Source organism: Vicugna pacos, chromosome 1, assembly GCF_048564905.1.
Source record: "Vicugna pacos chromosome 1, VicPac4, whole genome shotgun sequence".
NCBI classification, from domain to species: domain Eukaryota; kingdom Metazoa; phylum Chordata; class Mammalia; order Artiodactyla; family Camelidae; genus Vicugna; species Vicugna pacos.
The window spans coordinates 37,422,956-37,447,374 of NC_132987.1; the positions used below are offsets into that span (position 1 = coordinate 37,422,956).

The 24,419-nt window shown below is 31.4% G+C and overlaps 1 long non-coding RNA gene across 4 annotated transcripts in view; it reads left to right on the plus strand.

Annotated features, from left to right (window-relative positions):
• LOC140696184 (uncharacterized) overlaps window positions 1-24,419 on the plus strand; it is a 704,768-nt gene that overhangs the window by 469,926 nt on the left and 210,423 nt on the right. For all 4 annotated transcript variants that reach the window (XR_012072317.1, XR_012072320.1, XR_012072319.1 and 1 more), the window contains one exon: window positions 9,133-9,197. This is a non-coding gene — a long non-coding RNA (uncharacterized lncRNA). The remainder of the gene's footprint in view (window positions 1-9,132; window positions 9,198-24,419) is intronic.

Below are 24,419 nucleotides of genomic sequence, written 5' to 3' on the forward strand. Positions count from 1 at the left end.
GAAGAAAGATTGTGTGTATTCCATTACCTTAAGCCAACATCTTCAGGTTTTCACTCTCAGTTTAAATCAAAAGGCATTTATTGAAGCCAGTTTTGGTTTTTACTTATGTTAAGGAATGTCACTAAGAATATAAATAATATATACATTAGCTTGCAATTGTTAAACACAAATATTTATTAAAATTACTGATTTTGATACATGGCATGAGTCCATCATGATCTAGTTCCTGAAAAATTAAATGGTTTAATGACTCTGTTTTATTTGGAAATATCACTTATTTGATTGACTATTTCTATAATCATTTTAAAATAAGTAATATATGTCTTAAAAGTACACTTTTATAATAACATAATTTTCCATGCTATTTCAAAATAAATTCATCATTCAATTGATAAACAATCAGGACTGAAGACAGATTTTAGCTGGCAACCTGTGCATGCTGTGTTGTGCAGGGTGGTTGTATTTTGAGGCTGATTTTTCTCATACATAACAAAAGATAGTAACATCTACTTCTGGTGCTACTGAGTGAATTCAATTAGGTAATGTATTTGAAAATGTACCACAGAGTCCAGCAGTTTATAGGCAATCAATGAATGACAATTCTTTCTTTTTTTTTTCCACAAATCTCTATCAAGTGTCATGTTTTTAATTGCACTATGTTGCTCTAGTGACTCTAACATTCAAATATTGTATTTTCATATGAAACTATTATGCTATCACTGGTATATTTTTAATCTATCTTTATAATACCAAGCTCTCTATAATTACTAAAGAACTTTTTTCTTAATATTTATGGAAGCAATTTTATTTATCTTCTGTTCTAAATAGGGTATAGAGGAAAACAAAAATCTCTGCTTATAGAAACATGACGTCTTATGAAGTTTGATTGAAGCATTTAAGAAAATTACTTTCCCACATTAAAGAAGGTGTTTATATAACAATTTGACTATTAACCACCAGGCATAGTAATTTCATCACTCCACCAGCTGTTCACATTTAATATTTGCATAATAGAATGCAAAGTTTCTATAGACCAATAAGATCTAGATTTTTATTCCTATTCCATGTGGACACACTTTTATCAAAATGATCACTTCTTTCATGAGCTTTCTTTTGGGTCTAATTTACTTTTCTTTTGTAGTTATATGATGAGAACATACATTTTTTCCTACAAGTTAGGTCTGTTAGGTATTATAAAAGCATATCAAGTTTTATCTTACTGATACAAAAATGAAGACTATTTGATTGAAAAACTGATAAATACTCAGCAAACTACAAAACAGTTTGTGCTTTATGGTTTACATAAGGTGTTCATATTTCTAACAGTGTATTGAACATCCTATCTTCTTTGAAATGGCAATCAAATTGCTTGTTTGCCCTGAATACATATTCTTATGGATTTGTTTTTGATATACATCTATAAATTGTAATGGGAAATAAATTCTAGCATGCTTACTCTTCATGTGACTTAGTTGAAACAAGTTGTGAACATGTGTATATGTGTGTGTGTGTATATATATATATACACATATACAAACATATATGTGAGAGTTTGTGTATGAATATGTATACATATACGTGTATATATATACATATACGTATCCTTACACATACATGAATTTTACACCTACTATATATTTACTATATACACCCATTTGAGCTGTGAAAGAAAAAATATGATGCTCAGAACAAACCTGCAATTAAAATTTAAATACTGACTCGGTTATTAAATTTTTAATCACTGATCTATTAAGAAAATGAGGCCAAAAAGGTGAAAGTGGAAGGCCTACGAATTGGTAAAATGTAAATGTCTGTTTTACCCTGGCTGTACTGATGGATCTTCATCATGTTAAAGTGATGAATTTATGGGAGTTGATAAAATCTGAAGGCTAGCCTAAGTGAAAAGGCTAGCAGGACATTCCAGAATAAAGAAGGAACTCAGAAAAAGATATACTTTAATTTTATGTGTAAAAAGAAGACATCAGCAAGCAACTTGCTTACCTTGACCTTAAAACTGAGTTGAAGGGGAACAATTCTCCACTAAGAATCCATAATCATATGCTGGCTCTTGCAAAAGTTTCATCTCCACATCACGTCACCCAGGGTGAGAGGTCGTGGAATGTGGAATCCATGCAGATTGTTTTAATTTAGCATGATCTAAAGTAGTTTCTGTTTTCTATTTGTCTGGCAGAGGAAAAGGTAAATACTTTTGGGGTGAAAAATTTCAACTCAGCTGTGAACATTTTTATGAATTAATAATTCAATGAAAAGTGATAAAGCACAAAGGAAGAGTGTCAAGAGGCTAAGCTAGAAGAAACACAAGTGTGAGCTGAATAAGGGCCCAAAATACTTCTAATAATGGCATTATGAGACACAGAAAAAATATTACTTAGTTTGTCACAAGAGAGAATTAATGGAATTGAATATATGAGAAATATGGAGCAGTCTTTAAAAATAATCAAGACATTTTGAAAAGTTAGAACTTTTAGAACTTAAAAATTTAGCAACTGAAAATAAAAATTCAATGAATGAGTTAAACCACATATTAGACCAAGCTGAAGAGCTAGCTTATCATTTATATGTTAGCTGTGAAATAATGGACCAGAATGCAGTTCAGAGAAACAAAGAAATAGAAAATGTGAAAGATTAAGACATATAACAATCAGAATAAAAAGATGTAACTTCTATTTTATTAACTTTCCAGAAGGATATCATGGAGAATTGTGAGAGAAAATAATTAAAGCAATAATAATTGCCTATTAATGGCAGTTATGTAAATCTCAAAGAAATCAAGATACATAAATAAATCTGTAGCTAGATATATAATAGTGAAGATGAAGAACACAAAAACCATAGAAAGTCTCTTAAAAAATAATATTTACCAAAAAAAAAATTTAGATTCATGGCTGATTTCTCAATAACAACCAAGGGGAGCCAGAAGTACATAATATGCTTTCAGTAGGTCAGCTTCCTAGGTTTAGATATTTTGTGAAATCATTTATGACTATTGGTAAAATAGTTCCATTAAAGACTGAGAAGCTTATATTCATACTAATCCTCTGCTCATAACAATTACAAACTCTGGACAAAATAAAATTACTATTTGAAAACAACTAAATACATGTTTGGTTTTCATGTGATTCTGTCTGTAAACTTACAAACCTTTGAAACATCACATACACGTGGCAGAGATAGTAAGGTTTGACACACTACACATCAATAACAACTACACTATTATTTTTTCCACATGCTGTACAATCTCAGTAACTGGGGTGGTGAATTGAGGGCATTGTTTATTAAATTTTAGATCCCATCTTCCTTTTAGAAATACCTGTATCCCAAATATTATAGTTTAAGATTTTACAGACAAAAGCTTCCAGGTATATAATATTGCCCATCGATCCTGTTCATGGGTGACAAAGAGCTATTCTGTTATCAGTCCAATACCAGCAATTTCATCACTGAGGAGGCATTAGAGAAGGTGGGAAGGTGACAGATAACACGAACCAGAAAGATGTTAGAGAATAACGGACACTACAGTCTAGTGATGTCCTGTCATTACTTGGGTTTACCAGAGTCTTTCGCACTACTGTAGCCTAGTCTTCTAAATTCCCAGTAAGTGTCCCTAACTGTCTTCCAGAAGCAAAAGTAAATCTTTCCTGGAAAAACCTCAAATTATCTCTAATTTTTCAATTTTTCAGATAATAATTTTTCAGATCATCACACAAACATGACTATACCTATTTTGCAATCATTTTGTAATGTACAGAAATACTGAATCGCTATGTTGTGCTCCAGAAAATAACATAGTGTTGTAGGTCATTTATACTTCAAAAACAAACAAACTCATAGAAAAATAGATCAGATCTGTGGTTACCAGAGGTGAGGTGGGGGAAAGGGGACTGGATCAAGGTAATTAAAAGGTACAACTTACAGTTATAAGATACTGGGGATGTAATGTATGATATGATAAATATAATTAAGATTACTGTATGTTATATATATGACAGTTATTGAGAGTAAATTCTAAGAGTTTTCATCACAAGGAAAAGTTTTTTTCTTTTTCTTTGTATAAGGGGATGGATGTGCATTAAACTTACTGTGGTAGTCATTTCATGACATACATAAGTCAAATTTTATGCTGTACACCTAACACTTATACAGTGCTGTATGTCAATTATATTTAAGTAAAGCTAGAAAGAATTATTTTAAATTAAAAACTTTAAAGCAATCAGAGCTCCTTTGAGAAAATTAAATAGAAACGTTAGAACTGAAAACTGCAATAACTAAAATTAAGAATTTAAAATACGAATTTAACAACACATTAGAGTTGGCAGAGGAGAGGATTAGTAAACTAAAAATAGATCATTAGAAAATATTTTAAGTAAAAAGAGAGGGAGGAAAACTGGGGGGAAGGAACAGGAGTTATATATAGGACACTATGAAAATACCTAACGGAATTTAATTGAAGATCTAGAAGGAAAGAAGATACAAAATGATGCAAAAGCAATATATGAAAATATGTAAATAACTGTTTTCCAAAATTGATTAAAACATCAGCCACATATGGAAGAAGCAAAATTCAAGCTTCTTTAGCTTCTTCTCAAAATTAATACAGAGAAAACAACATCTAGAAATATCATAGACCAGCCAAGAGCAAACAACTGAGATGGCAAAGGCAGGAACCAGAGGAGGAAAATCAAATATCCAGTGAAAGTATAATTCAAATTGAAAGCATTATAGAGACATTTTAGAACCAAAAAGGAGGAGGAGGAGGAGGGAGAGAGGATGGGGGAGGGGAGGGGAGAGGAAGAAGAAGGAAACAGAGAAAGAGAAGAAACCTGACAAAAATAGCAAAAGAAAAAAAAGAAAAGAATTTAAGAGCAGAAATGAATGAAATAGGGGAAGAAAACAATAAAGAGAATGAAGACAGTCAAACTTAGTTCTTTGAAAACACTAATATTTTGATAAAGATGCAGGAAAACTGAGAAAACATAGAAGAAAAATAGAAAATAGAAGAGAGAATACAGAATATTTATGTTTTCACTGTTATTAATTTTAAAAGAGACATGCCCTACTAAAAATACTTATGAGGAATATAATGAACATTTTTACCTATAAACTTGAAACTTCCATGAAATAAACAAATTCTCAGATAAATTCCTACATGTGTAAAAACTTTGATAAAATCTAACATTTATTTATGATACAAACTCTACCTTAAGGGTCAGAAAAATCTTTCTGGAGGGTCATGATAATAAATGTTTTGTTTTGTTTTGTAGGCCATACAGTTTGTCACAACTGTTCAATCCTGAGACTGTAGCGTAAAACAGCCCAGACAGTATGCAAACAGTCACTGTTATGTTCCAGTATGACGTTATTTATGAAAACAGGCTGTAGTTTGCTGAACCTGCTCTAAATAATTATTAATTGTAGGGAGTTATGTTAATCAGATAAATGGTATCTATTAAAAACAGCAAATATCATATTTAACCATGAATAATTGAAAGCTTTCTTCCTTGAGATAGTTAAAAAAGACAAGAAGGCTCCCTTTCACACTTTTATATAACCTTTACAGGAGCCTTATACATGTGCTGTCCAATTACAGTAGTTACTAGACACACATAGTGATACTTATTTAAATTTAATTTAAAACAGAGTAAATATAAAGAGTAAAATGATCACCTTTATTACCAGTTAAAGCTAAGTTGGAAGACATAGCTTAGTAGAAGAGCCTGCTAACTGAATTCCAAATTTAGTCTGGCTCATGCAGAGGTGAATCAGACTAAGCCTCTGAACGCTTTACAACGTAGAGACTTTTAAGAGAAAACTTAGCCTTTATAGGCAGTGTGCACCTTAGAAGCAAAGACCTGAGTAGATTACACACGTTATTTTAATATACCTACCATGAAGAGTAGTCATTATATCTCTGTATTAGTCTATTTGGGCTACTATAACAAAATACAACAGACCGGGTGGCTTATAAACAACAGAAACTTATTCTGACAGTTCAGGAAGCTGAAAAGTCTAAGATCAGGGCACCAGCATGGCCTGGTTCTGGTGAAGGCCCTCTTCTGGGTTGTAGAATGCCAATTTTTTGCTGTGTCCTCATGTAGTGGAAGAGCCTAAGGAGCTCTTCTGGGTCTCTTTTATAAGGGCACTAAACTCATTCATGAGAGTTCTGCCCTAGTGACCTAATCACCTCCCAAAGACCCATATCTTAATACCATTACCTTAGGGAGTTAGGATTTCAATATATGAGTTTTAGAGAAATACAAACATTCAGACCATAGCAACATCCCTCATATTGAATGAGTTGTAATAATTGAGAATGCCGAAGCTTTGCTTTTTAGGAAGGAAATTTCAGAAAAGGAAGAAGGTAATACCCCTTAATAAAATGGTCCTCACATACCCACTCTGGATCTAGATAATACTTTTAGCAGAAGCCATCAGTGGCCCACCATACTTTCATGGCACTTAACTTGTCCATCCAAGGTAGTTTTCCTGAAGACTTTTTTTGACTCTTGTTCAGGAAAATCTAAGCATGGTGAATGTAACTCCCCTTGGAGTAGCCCTCCACCAAGGAATGACAGTAGGAGATAGAGTGAGACCTCCAACTCCTTTTGTTTCTCAGCCATTTAACCATGAGAATTTTACCCGGTCCTCTAGAGTGTCCAGTGTGATTATTCTCCAGTTGTCTATAGGGTAACTTGATAGATAACTGACCTTTTATTGTTTTCCATTGTTTACCTGTTTCATTTTCCAATCCTATGACAGCATGTTCTAAGATTTCTTCCCAGATAAACTTCTTGCATTCAAATTCTTTTCCCTTGTCACCTGAGGGAATTCAAACCAAGACAAGGTTTTAGTTTCCCTATCACAATCTCCCATGTTAGCAGTTTTCTTTATCAATTGGTCAATTTCTTCCTTCATAATCAGTTGACCTCACTGGTATCTCCAGCTGATTTTTATTTGCATCAACCTCCTTTTAAATTTGTTCCCTTTTTTATCTACTTTGAATTATATGGTCCATCATTTCAGTTACTCTTGCTGACATGCTAAACTTTTTACCCCCATTTCCATTTCTCTCTTAATCCAGCAAAATGTCAACACTGGATCATTTTAGCTACTCTTCTTCATTATGTCAAATAATATTCAGGCTGCTGCTCCTTGCAAAAGAAATTCACATGATTAGGAGACTTGGTTACATTAAGTTTGACACTTCAAATAGACCCAAATGCACTGTCCAGCACTCAAATATTTCCATAGCAAACCCACTCTCCAAACATTTACAAGGTCAATTAAACTATCCCTACTCTCAAAACACTCACAGCCCCCACTTCCCACACACACACAATCTCTCACTCTCACAGCATAACCAGCCACATTAATATAACCCTCTAATCTTTGACAAAGGAATAGGAGCAATATAATGAAACAAAGGTAGTTTTTTCAAGAAATGGCGCTACAACACGTGGACATGCACATGGAAAAAAAGTGAATCTAGACATGACCTAATGCTTTTTATATAAACTACTTTAAATGAATCATAGACCTAAATGAAAATGCAAACCATGAAACTCTTAGAAAACAACAAAAGAGGAAACTTAGATGGCCTTGGGTATGATGGTGCCTTTTTAGTTATGACATCAAAGGCATAATCCATGAAAAGATGTTCAATATCATACATCATTAGGTAATTTCAAATTAAAACACTGAGCTATCACTATATACCTGGTAGAAGGATCACATTCCAAATGTTGGTAACACCAAATGTTGACAAGTATGTGGAGTAGTAGAGTAACAGGAACTTTTCATTCTCTGCTGGTCATACATTTAGGAAGATAGCTTGGAAGCTTCTTATAAAACTTAACATATTTTTACTATACAGTCCAGCAATCATGCTCCTTGATGTTTATCCAAAGGACCTGAAAACATGTTCACACAAAAACTTGCAACCAGATATTTATATCAGTTTTATTAATAATTTTTTAAAACAATGCAATCAAGATGTCTTTCAGTAGATAAATTAATAAAAAATTGTGATACAACCAGGTAGTGCAATGGTATTCAGCACTAAAAGGAAATGAGCTATCAAGCCATGAAAAGTCATGATGGAACTCTAAATACATATTACTAAGTGAAAGAATCCAATCTGAAAGGTTAGATACTGTGTGATTCACTATATGACATTATGGGAAAGGTAAAACTATGGGGACACTAAAAAGGTCAGTGGTTGCCAGTGGTTAGCAGCGAGGGAGGGTTGAATAGGCAGAGCACAGAGAATTTTTAGGGTGGCAGAACTATTCTATAAATGGTGAATACATGTCATTATACATTTGTCAGAACTCAACACTGAGAGTGAACTCTAATGCAAACTATGGACTTTAGGTGACAAGAATGTATCAGTGTTGGTTCGTGTATTGTAACAAATGGACCACTGTACTCAGGATGTTGATAGCAGGAGAGGTTGTGTATGTGCGGACAGAAGGTACATGGGAACTCTCTGTACTTTTCACATAATTTTGCTGTGAATAAAACTACTCAAAAATAAAGTTTATTAATTAAAAATAGTAAGACAAAGATTTGGATACGTTAATATAAAATGTCTTATTACTTAGAATATGTAGAATGCAATAGAAATATTACCATGGGCTGAATTTCACCTATAGGCATATTTCTTGCTTCCAAGAAAAAGGTGTTACGTACTACAGAAGAATTAAGAACAGACTACTGTTCACTTCAACAGACTATTTCTCTTAGAAAATAAAATATATATGTTTTAAGGGATGATCTGGTTTGAGATCTTGCTGGCTTTTATAGAATTAATCACTCATTACTGGTTAAAGCTATACCTCCTATAATTTGTAGAATTGAAATACATGTTCAAAGTGATGTGTTCGATTTCTAGGATCTCTTCATTCTCCACAGGTGGTGCTGGAGATGAAAGCAAAACATTTTCAAAATAAAAATTGTATTTTAAGCCTCAATTTTAGAAAAAAGATTTTAAGTAGACAAATTGGCATTATATTTGCTGTGAATATTTTCTGAATGAATAACATTCAATGATATCAAAAATCTGTATATGTTTAAAAATGATTTTATAATTCTCTGTATATATTTTATTTAAAGGTAAATATATGTTTATGAGATCTGTCCTGATGTGAGAATTACCTTGAAAATGTCCTACACAATCGGTAAGTCAACTCTAAAAAATTTTATAACATATTTAGCTAATTTCCCATTGATGCCATTGGTTTATATTCTCATGCTCTGATCTGAATCCCTTAGGTATACTTAACCTTTACTAAGGGAACTATTAAAAAAAGGTGCGATGGAAAGAGCAATGTTTGAGTGAGTCATTCTGATGCATAGTGGGAGCGGTTGTATAAATGATGTTTTGTGTAAAATCTGTTTAAACTTTTTCATTGTTGCCACACAATCCATCATCATGAATTTTTTAAAAAGAATTTTAATGAAAGAACTGTTTCTTTCCCTTTTTTTTTCTTCTGTGAATTGATTTGTTCCTTTAACATATGTCTGCAGCATTTTCCATCCATGGGTAAACATTTTGAGAATTGCAGCATGTATCAAAACATGGAAGTGAAATTCATACACTTTAATTTTTCCATTTACTTGATAATTAGATAAAAATAAATTTTAAAAACTAAGTGATGTGTAAACTTACATATAATTTGTTAAATAAATTGCCCTCTTTCTAGGTAAGTTGGAACTATAATCCTGATGAATTGTATTTTTTCAAAGAAAATCATTTCCTACATTGATAATAAAAAGAAATACTCTAGTTTCATATTTGTATAAAAGGAAAAACAACTATTTCTGGTTTCCCAGCTCAAGGATATATAAGTAAACCTAAAAAGATGAACCATTTTATCATGCTTATACTTTTATCATTACCTTCTTTTTTGGGAAAACTAAGCCTCCTGAAAAGTTTGTCTTTAATGTAGTTGTGTTTATTAGTTCTTGTTGCAATTAAAACTTTTCCTTTTATGACATATTGCCTGAAGGGAAAAAATAAACTACTCAAGACAGGCAAATGGTGCTCATCAGGGTAAGCACTCCATCTATGTAGTCTGTTATACCCTAAGCACCTAGTACATTGTGTGATATAGAGTGAATATTCAATAATCATAGTTTGTAGTCATATAAAAATAAGTTACAATTAATGAAGCATAGCCTTTCCTATTGAGCTTTTTCTTTTTATATGTTCTAAGACCCAGTTCTTACAAAACAAATATTACACTTAAAAATTATGAGTCCATGGAAAGGGCTTAGCTTCAGGGAAGGTCAGAAACAGGTTCTTATGCTATATTTACCATTTATTAATTGTGATTCATTGGGCAAGTTACATTGCTTTTTAAACTTTTGTCAAAATAACTTTAAGTAGATAATAACAGTTAACTTCCCATTGCTGCTATAACCAATTACCACAAATTTAGTAGATAAAGACACAGATTTATTATCTTATAAGGTGGAGGACAGAAGTCAAAATCAAAGTGTTAGCAGGGTTCCTTCTAGAAACTCTAGGGGAGAATTCATTTCCTTGCCTTTCCAACTACTAGAGGCCACCTGCATTCCTTAGCATATGGCTTCTTCTTCCAGGAACACATCTTCACATCTTTCTCTGTCTCCCTCTTCCTTCTTTCTCTCCCTCTTCCTCTTCCACTCTCTCTACTTCCCCTTTCCGTCTTCTCGCTCTGCTCTTGTCATCCCATCTCGTTGTCTGACTCTGACTCTTACCCTCCCCCTCATAAATAACCTTGTGATTACACTTGTGCCACCTGGATAATCTTCTCATCACAAGATTCTCAACTTAATTACATCAACAAAGTCACTTTTGCCATGTAAGGTAATATAATGACAGCTTCTGGGAATTAGGATGTAGCTGGCTATCTTTGGAGGGGATGCTATTCAGCCTACAAGAGTAACATCTTAAGAGGTTTTTAAGAGGATTAAAGGAGTTTGAATATATGAATGTTTGGTATAATCAATTGACCTTATGTGATACATTTGCATATATCTATCTCTATATATACAATTTATATCTGTTCATTAAATATTCCTCTATCCAACAAATAAAGTAATACTTTAATATTTTAATTTATTGTACTATGTTTTCAAATGTACTATGTTTTTTTATGAGTGTGGTTATTCATATGAATTCAATATTAATTTATAGAAAACTTTTGGAAGTTGATTTCTGGAAGGTTGATATATTAACGTTTTTAAATAAAATACTGATGTAGGCTTAGGGACATAATAGGAAAAATTATTGAGATCGCTAGAATATAGTATCTTGGAAGAATGTCTAATTTTACACAATAATGGATAGTGCCTAAATGTTGCCCCTAAGCCTATTCATTCAGAAATTGCAGTCTTACTGTACTTGTTAAGCTTTCACCATGTTTTTCTTTCCCCTTTGGAAAAGAATAAAATAACTGAATACAACATTCCCTTCTTCACCATGACGATTTTCACGTTTGCCATTTTTTATAAGAAAATAAGCTAACTCCTTAATCTCTGCTTCTTAAATAAATGTGAATATTCTGGTTAATAATTTTGTTTAGCTACTTATATTTGTGATTTTATGTTGTATGCCATAAGGTCCTACTGATCTCTACAAACTTTTTAACAAGTCATATTATTATATCTAGAAAAGCAGTGGAACAAATTATAATTTTATTTAGTATTTAATACATATGTTCAGCAGTGTGAGAGCCTCTGAGAATGTCCAATTGAAGTTATCATGGAGGAAATCTTAGTGTCACACTTGAAAACAAGGGCTGCAATGCCTGTTTTGCTTCTAAGTAAACTTCCTCTCCGTATACATGCCATAAAATCTAAATTTACAGAATACATTTATGAGATTTACTTTATATAATAGTGCACTGAGCTTTCTAGTCTATGAATTGAACTGTAAAACATCAATTGATTCCATAGGGTGAGCCAAATCATAGCTGATAGAGTACAGTGGTGAATATTTAGAATGACAGCATCAACTTCTAAATAAACACACACACACACACACACACACACACACTCTCTTAACTTCACATCAATCAGGTAACATAGAAACAGATATTGTAATTCAATAGCTAATGGTACCTTGTATAAAATATAAAATATACACAGATATTTTATATTCAAATAAATATTGTACATTAGTAAACAGATGTCTCTTACCAGTACAATTATATTTATATGAGCTCAAAGAAGTGATAAGAAATATCATTTAGATAGCTATAAATTGAAGAATACAGCTCAGTACAAATTCATAAGAAATACATGGAATGAAGACAATTATATTCTACTATGTACAAAAATATATGTGATTCTTATTAATATCATGTGCTAAATTATGGTATTTTTCATGAAAATCATACAGTAATAGCTTTTTAAAAGAAAATAAATTCAATATTCATCCTTCTTTTGTGTATAAATTTGTGATAATATGCTCACTCTGATAATGCCATATTTTTCTTATTAAAATTACTTTAATGCTTATGTCTTCATAATCATTGAATCTCAAAAAGTAAAATAAAATGATAAAGAGTTAAACATCCACTGGTAGTTAAGTGAAAGAAAATCCCACAACGATGTGAGTAGACAGACTAGTCACATTATATGAAATACAGATTTAACAAAGTGAAGCTTTTCTAGAAATATATTTTTTTCTTCAATTGTCTCTTCTTAAGGACCATGACCCATGGTTTGAAGAATAATAATTGCTGTAACTAAAATTAGTTTATAATAGAACATTGTTTTATTTGTTCTCTAAGTAGTCAATGACAAGAGTATTGGCTGCAAGAGAATTAGTCTTGCTAAATGTCTAGTTACCCCTACAAATGGTCTCCAATTTAGATTCTAGATAAAATGTTTTGGCAAACTGGAGACACAGAGAACTACAAACTAGAATTGTTCTTTAAAACATGGATTTCAGTATTAAACTGCACAAAATAAAAATCTGGCTCCATCATTTGTTAGTTGTGTGAATTTGGGAAATTCATTTAACCTCTCTTTGGCTATTTGTTCATCTGTAAATGAGAATAATCACGTTATCATTCATAAGGATATTTGTGAGAATTAAATGCTTGTTATAATCTTTGGTACCTATTCCATACAATTAATTACATTAGTAGAATGCAATAGTACTGCAGTTGTTATTACCACTTTCAAGGTATTTCTCATACGTTACATTTAATTTTTAATTCCTTACACATATATTCTACAACATGCTTTCCTTTTTTTGCTTTTATTTTTATCATTATTTACCCACTTTTTTCTAAGAAGCATGGTTCCTTATTTAAATGTTTAAATTTATCCTCATGCTGTTGAATGTATTTGCTTTGGGCTTGTTTTAAAATTATATTTTTCTCTTGACTTCTGGACTGCAAATTATTTGAAGATCTTCTTAATCATAACATAACACATATATGTGGTTAGTCAGTAAACACTTGATAGCTGGGGTTAGATGAATAGTGAAAAAGCCCATGATGTGGGGGAAAAAAGTAAAGAAATATTTTTTCTTCTAATTGTAAATTGTAAGCAATTAATTTGTAAGGTGGCTTTCACATGTAAACCAAGATAGTTGGACACTTCTAGAAACCATGCCATGTTAAATGACCAAACATTTCTTAGAGTCCAGAAAATCCAGAAACTTTGCAGTAGCAAACATTTTATTTTGAGAAATTTTATCACCTTGAAGTTAGTCTGCCTATTATGATAACATATTGATATTTTTTATTACTACTGTACCCTCATAAAGTTGTCATTATTTCTAAGCTATATGTAGAACTCCTATTTCCCGATTTGTGTATAGAAGTCTATTAATAGTATTAAAAACTTTTCCTTGAAAAAAAAGGAATTACTTATCAACACTAATAAACTGTATTTTTTCAAAGACTATAGCTTTTTCTATTGGTAGTACATGTAAACATTTTAGTTTATATTTATATAGAAAAACAACTAAGCTTCCTAATATTTCTTCTAAACATTGCAAAAGCAGAAGAAATAAATAGAAATTATTTTAAAACTCAGAACAGAAATGGACAAATTGCACACAATAGAAGTTTATTGAACTTAAACAATAATGAAAGAAAAATGCAACTCAGAAATAGAAATTTTATGAGGGGAATTTGATAAAGGTAAAAGAGAGAGAAAGAAGAGAACCAAATGAGAAAAAAAAAGTTAAATGTTTCCAAAAATAAGATAGGAAAAAAAGGCAGAACAAAAAGAAATAACATTTGAATAACTTGTGTCCCTGGGTGAGTGAGCAGAGTGAGGGAGCAAAAATTAAACAATGTAACAAAACTAATGCCTAAAACTATAATCCACAAAAATTTCCAGAAATAAAAGGCTTAAATCATGATATTGAAAGGAACCAGAGGCTACCTGGAAATATTATCCTGTAACAATCATCTCTAACATATATTCTAGAAGAAAATATAAGATTTCAAGATAAAAAGAAAAATCCGCAGGCCTCTAGGTAAAAGTCAAACAATGTACAAAGATAAAATAATTTGAATGACGTCAGACTTTTCCAATGTCTAATATAAATCAATCAATCAATAAATGATTAATCAAGTAGGATTTTCAAAAAATCAATGAAATAAATTGTAACTAATTACTTTACAGGTAGCTAAGCTATACTTCAAGTATCAAGACTGTGGAAGCATCTGATAAACACTAGAGCACAGGGAATTTTGTAGCCATAAGTCTTCCTTGAGGAATCTCCTAGAGGATATTCTTTACTCAAATAAGACAAGACGAGGAAAACTTTAGCAAAGGAACTATCGTGAGCATTTAGCATTTATGTATTAACATATATCAGACTAAACAAAATATAATTATAAGAGTGGAAAACTAATGCACAAATGCATGTTATGTAATGTACCTAAAAAATGAGGATAATGGAGAGAAAAAACAGGAAGTAGAATAATCTCACTGATTTTTATATAAGAAATAGATGAGATTTGAAGTGTAATATTTAAAAATGACAAACCAGTTAAAAACAAAACAGAGAATTTAGGGTCTTAAGGTATAATTACAAAGGTAACCACTGAACAAAAATACAAACTTCTTAAATATCAATTTATTTTAATAAAAAAGAAAATAATACACATTTGGTACACAAAAAAGCAAGGCACAAATTGTATATTATATATAATTATAAAATAGTATGATGGAGTATTGACTAAACTTTTCAGCCATATCAATAAACTTGAATTTCCATAAGTCATGACAAAAAAAAATTTCCAATCAGATTCACAAAGCAAAATACATCTATACTCTGTATAAAAGAGGCACACCTAAATCAAAACGAATCAGAAATGCAAAATTTAAAGAGTGGCCAGAGGTCTACCTAAAAATTGTAAACAGGGAAAACGTATGGCTAGTGATCTTGATGTTTCTTTGAAGTATAATTCAAGTCAGAAATGAGGTGAGTGTTATGCTTTTTAAGGAGTAGGGTGTATTAAAGGTGCCCTGTGCTTTTCTTCAAAACTGTGAATTACCAAATGAAAACTGCAGTTCGTACAGTTGTTTATCTTGGAAAATCTGGCTTTCATTAAATTGAAAATTAGCATCAATAGGATGGGGGTTAGTCACTTTTTTAATATAACTTAGTCTTAACTTTTTATATATTTTATATAATTTACTGTTATAAATATTTGACTTAATTCTGTATAGAATATTCCCCAAAGTATTTATCCTTTTCATTAAGAGTACTTCAAAGTAGTACAGCAGAAAGGACCAGGTAGCATATAAGAAAAAATATTTTTCTTCTTTTGCCTAAATAATCATATTGTGAAAATAAAGTTTAATTTCAGGCTAAATCAATATTCAAAATACATACTAAGATATATTTAAAATGATAACTTTCTTTAATAAATGGATTAAAATTGTGTGGTTTTTGTATATGATTCAGGGAAAATCTGAAATTTCTTGTTGTTCCTGTCCCTCAGGACTCTTCCTTTATTTGGCTTATTTTCCTAACTAAACTCAAAACATAAGAATTAAGGGATATGCTTTATCAAAGACTGTATGTGGAGAGTGGTTAGATAGAAATTTAAAAGGCTTTCTCCATCACCTCTTACGTACTTTATATAGCTGTTAACATTAAAGTAGAAATAAAAAGAGGAGCAAACAGACTCTGAAGCAGAGTTACAACAGTGACAGAAATCACAGCATATTTTGGCTAAAGCATATTATCCTTTCAGGTCAAAATTGTGAGCTTAAAATGATAGCAAGATTGAAGAAAAATTTCCAGCAGTTGCAAAGATACTGGGATTTAAGTAGACTTCAGAAATTTTGAAGAAGGAGAAATTGAGTTACACATGGCATGCATTGAAATACATTAGGTTTTGAGAAATGGAGATTACTTAGGACTTGTGGAAGGAAAATTGAAAACTATAAAATCTGTCAAGAGTATAACATCTATTTAGTGTGGAGGGAATGTTTAAGATTACCCTGAATGTGTCTCTGAGTTTGGTGAATAATACGTATCTCAGCATTTTAGTGAACTTTTTGAAAAATAACAGGAGAACAATTAAGAAGCATAGATATGCCACTTGCAAGACAAAGTAAAATCATAATGTCTTTTCATAAGAATATTTTTATTCAGTTAATGTAAGAAAAAAAAATGCTAAGAACTTTTTTCTTTGAAATACATTCTCCCATCTATCCTCCAAAGTCTGTACATGATCTATATTCAAATGTTCTAATAGGTTTTGATGACATTTAAAATAATGAAGTTCTCAATATATCAGCTGAGACCAGAGTTCTTTGCACCATGCATTACTGCATTAATTCATCACACATTTGTTTAGCCTCTACTCATCTGCATGATTGGGATACATCTATGAGCAAAGTAAATAAAGATCACTTTCTTCTTCTACAATGAGGGAACAGACAGATGACAAGAAGAGACAGACAATAAACATTAAATGTAAGAAGTTGAAGTGTATAGTATATGTAAAGTTGATAAAAACTTTGGGAGAAAAAAAGCAGAACATGAAAAAAAGATAAGTCTTGATGTGAGTCTTTAATCCATTGGTATCTTCAATTGCTTTTCTCTCAGAAGTAGAAATACTTGGATTATAGTAGTTCCAGTGATATCAGTGTCTTACTCTAAAAGTCTATAAGCTGCACAAGAGCAAGGACAACATAACCCCATCACTCCCCAAAAACAAACTCTCAGTAAACACTAAGGTGACAACTGAAATAAAATTCACAGAGGGCAATGTGGTCTAAGAGAAGAGAGCATGGTTTAAGATTGAGTAGATATTCACTCTCTTGACAATAATATGGTAACAAATTATTCTAAAGTGGATCTACATAACAAGCACCAGAGCATATAATAACTATTTATTTTATGACAAGACAAAAATAAGCTTATAAAACTTTGTCCTAAAATTAACTAACAGAAAAAGCTGGAGATTGTTATATGTAGTAGTGTTTCCTAAGAACATTTTGGAAAACATTGAAGGATCAGCAGAGTATCGAAGCACCGCAAGCACACTTAATTGAAGAATCTAGACCATACTTTTTATTCTCACTGAACATTGCAAAGGAGATTTCTACCTATCATTAAATTTATTTGAAAGGGCAAAGTAGTGATATGAATATAGGCAGTTTACTGAGGTACACTGTATCTGATAAGTAACTGACATTTCAAAAATGAGACATGGCGTTCAAAGGTTTTAAATCAATGAGAGAAAAAAGCTCATCTTGAATCTGATAAAGCACATTTGGGTTTTTCTGAGAAAGTTATTTATAAACATAACTTAGCGCCTATGAAGTTTTCACCACTGATGATGAAATTATTTTGTTGTGGTTGGCAAAATTCTTCTGTAGCAATTGTCAGAAAATCAACTTGCTTATGAGCTTAAATATAAAAGAAACAGAATGACTAGTTGTATGATTTCATAAAATTAAAGCTATAATCTGACTATTTCTATCATTATAGAAATACAGGCTTATCTGAAGATACTAAGTTATTTATTTACTGGAGAGTTATGCTGTTTACACAAAAGAAATAGAACATGTGGCTAGAAAACATTTTTTAAATAATTTTGCCTTCCAAATTTGTTTTGCTGACTCAGTAGATTTACCAGATAAATATTCAAAATATAAAACATCATCAGAGAAGTTTCATTTAAATTCTTTGAGAATAATGATATTATCAATCTGTTTTTTTTAAACATAATAGGCAATAATTAATCTAAAACAGAGTGTGATTATCATGAAACCTTTTGAAATCAATTGATGAAAATATATCAAATTGAATCTCAGTGAGACCTGTTTTTATAAATGGTATCTGGTGAATAAAATGTGTAGGTTTTCTAGAAAGTTTTCCAAAAACACTTAACAGAAATATCTATAGCAGTGTACTATGATTACTTTATACTAACCCAATGATAATGAATTTGACAGCTAAGAAGTACATGTGTTTATCATTTGTAGAGTTTTGAATGATGGCCATTGTGACTGATGTGAGGTGATATACCTCATTATAGTTTTGATTTGCATTTCTCTGATCATTAGTGATATCAAGCATTTTTTATGTGCCTATTGGACATTTGTAAGTCTTCATTGGAGAATTGCTTGTTTAGGTCTTCTGCTATTTTTGGATTGGGTCTTTTGGTTTTTTTATTATTCAGTTGTATGACCTGTATATAGTCTGGAAATTAGGCCCTTGTCAGTCTCATCTTTTACAAATATTTTCTCCCATGCTGTAGGTTATCTTTTTGTTCTGTTTATGGTTTCCTTTGCTGTGGAAAAGCATTTAAGTTCAATTAGGTCCCATTTGTTTATTTTTACTTTTATTTCTATTGCCTGGGTAGACTGCCCTATGAGAATATTGCTAAGATTTATGTCAGAGAATGTTTTGCCTATGTTTTCTTCTAAAAGGTTTATAATGTCTTGTCTTATACTTAAGTCTTTAAGCCATTTTGAGTTTATTTTTGTGTAAGGTGTGAAGGAGTGTTCTAACTTCATTGATGTACATGCAGCTGTCCAGTTTTCCCAATATCATTTGCTGAAGAAACTCTCTTTACTCCATTGTATATTCTTGCTTCCTTTGTCAAAGATTAGTTGACCAAAAGTCTGTGGGCTTATTTCTGGGCTCTCTATTCTGTTCCATTGATCCATATGTCTGTTTTTGTATCAATATCATGCTGTTTTGATTACTGTCGCTCTGTAGTATTGTCTGAAGTCTGGGAGGGTTATTCCTCCAGCTTCCTTCTTTTTCTTTAATATTGCTTTGGAAATTCTAGATCTTTTGTGATTGCATATAAGTTTTAGGATTATTTGTTCTAGTTCTGTGAAAAATGTCCTAGGTAATTTGAAAGGAATCACATTAAGTCTGTAAATTTCTTTGGGTATTAAGGCTATTTTAACAATACTAATTCTTCCAATCCAAGAATATGGAATGTCTTTCCCTTTCTATAAGTCATCTTTAATTTCCTTAGTCAGTGTTTTGTAGTTCTCCATGTATAAGTTTTTCACTTCCTTGGTCAGATTTATTGCTGTGTATTTTATTTTTTTGGATGTTATTTTAAAAGGGATTGTTTCTTTACATTCCTTTTCTGATGTTTCATTATTAGTGTAAAGAAATGCAACTGATTTCTGTGTGTTAATCTTGTATCCTGCTCCTTGCCAAATTGTTTTATCAGGTCCAGTAGTTTTTTATGGAGCCTTTAGGGTTTTTTATATATAGTTATTATTTCATCTGCATATAGTGACAATTTAACCTCTCTCTTCCAATTTGGATCTCTTTTATTTCTCTTTCTTGTCTAATTGCTATGGCTAGGACCTTCAATAAAAATGCTGGAGAGGTGTGGAGAAAAGGGAACCCTCATACACTGTTGGTGAGAATGTAGTTTGATGCAGCCATTATTGAAAACAGTAGGGAGATTCTTAAAAAGACTAAAAATAGACTTACCCTATGATCCAGCAATCCCAGTCCTGGGCATATATCCAGAGGGAACCTTAATTCAAAAAGATGCATGCACCCCAATGTTCATAGCAGTGCTATTTACAATAGCAAGACATGGAAGCAACCTAAATGTCCATGGACAGATAACTAGATAAAGAAGTTATGATATATTTATACAATGGAATACTACTCAGCCATAAAAAAAAGAATCAAATAAAGCTATTTGCAGCAACCAGGATGGACCTGGAGATTGTCATTCTAAGTGAAGTATGCCAGAAGGAGAAAGAAAAAATACCATATGATACCACTTATATGTGGAATCTAAAAAAAAAAAGGACAAACAAACTTATTTATGAAAGAGAAATAGACTCAAAAACATAGGAAACAAACTTATGATTACCAGGGGGGAAAGGGATGGGAAGATGGGAAGGAGGAAAGGAGTGGGAAGGGATAAATTGGGAGTAGGACATTTGCAGATACTAATATATATATAAAACAGGTAAACAATAAGTTCGTACTGTGTAGAACAGGGAATCATATTTAATATCTTGTAGTAAACTGTGCTGAAAAAGAATATGAAAAAGACTGTATGTATATTCATATATGACTGAAGCATTATGCTGTATATCAGAAATTGATACAACATTGTAAACTGACTATACTTCAGTTAAAAAAATGAAAGTTAAAAAAAAAGTAGTACATGTACATGTAAATGATGGACAGATGTCTGCTATTTCTTGAGCTAGTGGTAAAGAGGCTAAAGATAGTATTTCAAAGGACGTAACAAATGTGAATCCAATAATGAGGAGATATCAATAATAAAGAAATAGAGTTGGATGCTTTTAAAAATACATTTCTGAAAGAGGAAAATCCTTTGGAAGAATGAAACAAATCTGATTCTATAATAATTTTTGAAAAATTCAGTTAATTTTCACTAAATTATTCTTCTGCATAGATTTTCCCAGAATCTGTATGGAAATAATTTTTCAAAAGATGAACTAAAGGAGAACAGACTTTTTTCAAGATAAAAGTTCCCATAAAAATATGCAATCAATTTCCAATTTTATTAACTCTATACCTGTTTAAATTACAACACAATCTACAGCATAGTCCAATAAATGAATATATACGCTGAAAATCCTCCTTAAGACACTCCTGCAACTGCAACACATTCATTTGACACCTCCACTTCAAATATAGAAATCATATGTATTATTCAAGTTACCTGTGATATCCCCACCTCTTCCAAAATGAAATTCTGTTTGATATTACCTTCCCTTTTCCTGACATTTCACAGGAAAAATCTCTGCTACTCTTTTATGGCGTTTCACTTTTTACTATGCACTATAGGCTTTTACATATTTGTCTGATCCTTTCTAATGGGCCTGAATGCTGTGTCCAGTGCAGCTCAGGATCGTGTCTGAGGACGGTCAACCCAAGACTTAAGAAACAGAGACAAAGTAAAGAGCAAAGATGGGACCAGGGGACTCAAGATCTCATGGATCTAGAGCCCCAAAAGCTTGTTGACATCATATTTATTAGGAGTATACAGCTCAGAAAAAAATGGGATCAAAGAGGTGGGGCTTTAGATATTCCATGTGATAAGCACTAAGTTCTGCTTGCTGGTTAACTGATTAATTTCAGGCCCATCCCTTCCAGGAACATTCGCCCTCCTGGGGGTATGCAAAATTTCTGAGTCTATCCTGTCATTGCCTCCAGGACATCTCAAGATAGCAAGTACTTCCCCTGGGTTCAACAGCATGCTTTCATGCCACAACAAAGTTCTGTTAATGGATGATATGGCTTTACAAGACCATCCATTGTTTCACCCTAAGGAAGTATCTTCCTCCTTCGTGCCCTTATGGTCAATGTCAGGATTGCTCACCACAAATTTTCTTTAGTATAATATATACTATAGATCATCTTCTGTGCAAAACATTAAAACAAAGCAAGCATATGCATTTTAAGCAAGCAAGTGTGAATATATTTTAAGCTCTTGGAAATTTAGGAGTGGCTTCTTTTCTAGCTACTTGTTGTCCAGCTACTTGTTTCCCAGCACCTGAAGACCTTTAAAGACAAGAAGTATGCTGAAATTTAAAATTTTATAGGCATTTACTTGGTTCTATTAATACATTCAAAAGAAAATGGTAACATTTGTAAATTGTGGAGTGTAACATGAAGTACAAAAGGAACAAAAATGGAACACATGAAAGAACTACTAAAATTAAAAAGGGTAACCCTAAAAATAACCTTGAACCCACACTTCAATTTTCCTGACCTTGCTGAGTTCTAGTTTATACTGAATTTTATGTTTTCTATTATTTTGTTTTTCTATAATAGCTTATAAAATAACCTGTGATTATATCATTGTGCCATTTATTGTTTTGTTTGCTTGTTTTAAAATTTTTTTCAATGGTATCTTAATTTATGTAGTCTTTTGTGGCTTGAATTTTTACCTTGGACATTTTGCTTTGATGATATACTACCATAAATCTATTCGTCTACCCAATTTTACTTATATATAGCATTTATTAATTTACTACTTAATTAACTTTTTCTTCATATTTGATGTTATAAGCATTATTATGCATGTCTCCTGAAGCAAGTGTGCATAGTTTCCCCAGATGATATAAATAGAAATGGAATTGCTGGAGGCATGCTTTCAGTAACTACAATTTTTAAAGTTGTTTTGTCATTTTAATACCCTACTAGAAGTGTACAAAAGTTGACCCACAACCTCACCAATATATACGGTTATCAGACTTAAATTGAATCAATCTAGTGGATATATAATGTTATCTAGTTGTGATTTAAATTTGCATTTCTATAATTATCAATGTAGTTGAACACTTTTTCATGTGACTGTTTATTCTAGTCCTCTTTGTAAAATGTGTGTTCATATTATTTACCTGCTTTTCTATTTGTTTGTCTTTTATTTATTTACTGATACATTAGAATCTTATAATAAGTTCTATATACTGTACTAATGTTAGCTGTATATGCTGCAGATAACTTCTTTCAGCATGTGGGTTATCTTTTCATTCTCTTTAAAGTATGTTTTAATTATTTTACTTAATTTTTTCATTTCACTTAGTTTGAATAATTCAGACTTTATTTATGATTAGGGATTTCATAGTCTTTAAAAAACTCCCTTCCCTATACACTTGTTTTAAAGATGTGTTATATATTTTTTTAATTTGCCTTTTATTTATAATTGCTTAATCGATTGAAAGTTGATTTTTCTGTACAGTGTGAGGTAGATGTACAGTTTTACTTTTCCCTATGGGTAATCAATTGTCTCAGAGAATATATTGATTAGTCTCTCTTTTCCTAGTGATCTGCATTGCCATATTAATCATAAACAAGTCTTCTGGTTTTGTTTCTGTGTTATTAGTTCCATTGGTCAATTGTCTAGCCTTGGGTTAACACCACATGGTCTTAATTACTTTTAGTCTGTAATATTAATAACAAGTACAAATGGTCTGTCTCCATGTCCAGCAAAGTATTGTTTTTCCCAGAACTACTCCTTTAGTCTTGGCTCTTTTCATTTTTCATACACATTTTAAGATTCATTGTTAATATTCTTTTTTTAAAAATCTGTTGAATTTGAGTGGTTTTTAACCACAATGAATCAATGTATAATTCATGTGAAATAAAAATCCATAAATAATATATGTCACTTATTATTAAGCCCTTTTTTTACTGATTTTAATGATACTTTAATTTTTCTAATAAGGATGTATACAATTTTTATCTATTAAAAAAACTTTATCTTAACTTTTGATATTTATAAGATTTTTTTATAAATATTGTCATTTTAAATTAAAAATTTTACTGTTTTGGGTAGTAATTACAATTTCATTTGTATATTAATCTTTAGATTATTTAGCTTGCTTATACAATGATATAATCAGAGAATACTGGCCTTTCTGATTCTTCCTTTCTAGTCCTTGTAGAGTTTATTCTTGTATAGAATTGACTAGTTCCCTCTGTACAATCTCAAATACAAATCTTGCTCCTAATTTCAAGGGGAATACTTCTACTAGTCCACCTTTATTATATATATATATTTTCTTTTAATTGAAGTATACTGTTTACAATGTTGTGTCAATTTCTTGTGAATAATAACACCAGTCATAAAAATGATATTTGTTATGGATTTGTTGTAAAGTTACCCTTCATCACATTCATAAGTTTTATTTCTCATTTCCCAAGTATTTTCTGGGATGAATTTTAGCAAGTAACTTTTCTCCATAATTTAGAAGTGATTGCATTTCTTTTCATTTATCTATTGAAGAACCAAATGGAACTTATGAAATATTTTTATGTTAAGCCATTCTTCCATTACTGGAATAAACCCAGATTGATTAGGTCCCTATATAGCTGTATTAATCAACTGAGAGTAATTGATATCTATATACTATTTCATCTAAAAATAGCAGAATACATATTCTCTCCAGTT